General features: G+C 49.8%; 1 pseudogene; it reads left to right on the top strand.

Annotated features, from left to right (window-relative positions):
* Positions 1–1,125: 1,125 nt before the first annotated feature.
* Positions 1,126–2,394, top strand: LOC105516812 (annotated as a pseudogene).
* Positions 2,395–2,737: the final 343 nt, after the last annotated feature.

Below are 2,737 nucleotides of genomic sequence, written 5' to 3'. Positions count from 1 at the left end.
AGTAATTAGCACCTCTAGAGATTAGTATTTTACAGATGAGGAAAGTGACTTCATGGAAGGCTGAAAACTTATTTGCCTAAAGTTACAGAGCTAATAAGCAGCAAGGTCAGTCTTACTTCAGAATCTGTATTCTTCCCACTAAACCCAGTGGTTCCAAAGCCCAGCTAATCATGAAAGAGAAAAATCTGGCTGGCACGGTGGCTCATGCCTGTAATCCCAACACTTTGGGAGGCTGAGGCAGGCAGATCTTTTGAGCTTTTGACTACCTGGCCAACCTGGGAAAACCACATCTCTACTACAAATACAAAACTTAGCCGGGCGTGGTGGCACACACCTGTAATCTCAGCTACTTGGGAGGCTGAGACACAAGAATCACTTGAACCTGGGAGGCAGAGGTTGCAGTGAGCTGAGATTGAGCCACTGCACTCCAGCCTGGGTGAGATAGTGAGACTCTGTCTCAAAAAAAAAAGAGAGAGGGAGAGAAATCTATTTCCACTCCCAGAGATCTTAACTTAGTAGGTCAAGAGTAAGACCCATAAATCTCTATTTTTATAAAAGTTCCTCGGGGGATTCTGATGATAAGCTAGATTTGGGAAAGAAAGCACAGTTTACCTCATCTTAATATACTGATGTTTCCTTTTTATTGGATATTTAGATCATCTGTACGCTTTGTCCTTATAAATAAGACTGAAATAAAGATGGTTACATATAAAGTCTTGCCCATATTTAATACCGTTCACATAATACAAGTCTCAAAAGAATGAATGGTGAATCAAAAATAGAAATATTTTTGGCCAGGTATGGTGGCTCATGCCTGAGGATCACCTGAGGTCAAGAGTTTGAGACCAGCCTGGCCAACATGGTGAAACCTCGTCTCTACTAAAAACAAAAAAATTAGCCAGGTGTGGCGGCACACATCTGTAATCCCAGCTACTTGGGAGGCTGAGGCACAAGAATCGCTTAGAATCTAGGAGGCAGAGGTTGCAGTGAGCTGAGATCGCACCACTGCACTCCAGCCTAGGCTACAGAGCAAGACTCCATCTCAATAAATAAATACATTTTAAAAATAAATAAATGGTTGTTGGCAAAGCCTGAATCCTGTCCTCTCACTCCTCCCCAGTCAGAATGAGCTTCACTATTCACTCTACCTTCTCCACCAACTACTGGTCCCTGGGCTCTGTCCAGGTGCCCAGCTATGGCGCTCGGCCAGTCAGCAGCTCAGCCAGCATCTATGCAGGTGCCAGGGGCTCTGGTTCCTGGATCTCCGTGCCCTGCTCCACCAGCTTCCGGCTCGGCATTGGGTTCGTGGGCCTGGCCGCCGGGATAGCCGGGGGTCTGGCAGGAATGGGAGGCATCCAGAACGATAAAGCGGCCATGCAAAGCCTGAACGACAGCCTGGCCTCCTACCTGGACAGAGTGAGGAGCTTGGAGACCGAGAACCGGAAGCTGGAGACCAAAATCCGGGAGCACCTGGAGAAGAAGGGACCCCAGGCCATTACTTCAAGACCATCGAGGACCAGAGGGCTCAGATCTTCACAAATACTGTGGACAATGCCTGCATCGTTCTGCAGATTGACAATGCCCGTCTTGCTGCTGATGACTTTGGAGTCAAGTATGAGACAGAGCTGGTCATGCACCATTCTGTGGAGAACTACATCCATGGGCTTCGCAAAGTCACTCATGACACCAGTGTCACTTGCTGCAGCTGGAGACAAAGATCAAGGCTCTCAAGGAGGACCGGGTCTTCATGAAGAAGAACCACGAAGAATAAGTAAAAGGCCTGCAAGCCTAGATTGCCAGCTCTGGGTTGACCGTGGAGATAGATGCCCCCAAATCTCAAGACCTTGCCAAGATCATAGCAGATATCCGGGCCCAATATGACGAGCTGGCTGGGAGAACTGAGAGGAGCTCGACAAGTACTGGTCTCAGCAGACTGAGGAGAACACCACATTGGTCACCACTCAGACCACTGAGGTTGGAGCTGCTGAGATGCCACTCATGGAACTGAGACATACAGTCCAGTGCTTGGAGATCGCCCTGGACTCCATGAGAAATCTGAAGGCCAGCTTGGAGAACAGCCTGAGGGAGGTGGAGGCCCGCTATGCCCTGCAGATGGAGCAGCTCAACGGGATCCTGCTGCACCTGGAGTCAGAGCTGGCACAGACCCGGGCAGAGGGACAGCGCCAGGCCCAGGCCCTGCTGAATATCAAGGTCAAGCTGGAGGCTGAGATTGTCACCTACCGCCGTCTGCTAGAAGACAGCAAGGACTTCAATCTTGGCGATGCCCTGAACAGCAGCAACTCCATGCAAACCATCCAGAAGACCGCCACCTGCAGGATAGTGGATGGCAAAGTGGTGTATGAGACCAACGACACCAAAGTTCTGAGACATTAAGCCAGCAGAACAGGGTACCTTTTGGGGAGCAGGAGGCCAATAATCAGTTCAGAGGTAAAATAAATAAATATTTTTAAGATTTTTGATTTTTTAGCTGGGCGCGGTGGCTCACGCCTGTAATCCCAGCACTTTGGGAGGCCGAGACGGGCGGATCACTAGGTCAGGAGATCAAGACCATCCTGGCTAACACGGTGAAACCCCGTCTCTACTAAAAAAATACAAAAAACGAGCTGGGCGAGGTGGCGGGCGCCTATAGTCCCAACTACTCGGGAGGTTGAGGCAGGAGAATGGTGTGAACCCGGGAGGCGGAGCTTGCAGTGAGCTGAGATCCGGCCACTGCACT

Source organism: Colobus angolensis, unplaced genomic scaffold (assembly GCF_000951035.1).
Source record: "Colobus angolensis palliatus isolate OR3802 unplaced genomic scaffold, Cang.pa_1.0 Scaffold29, whole genome shotgun sequence".
NCBI lineage: Eukaryota > Metazoa > Chordata > Mammalia > Primates > Cercopithecidae > Colobus > Colobus angolensis.
This window is presented reverse-complemented; position numbering and strand designations above follow the sequence as displayed.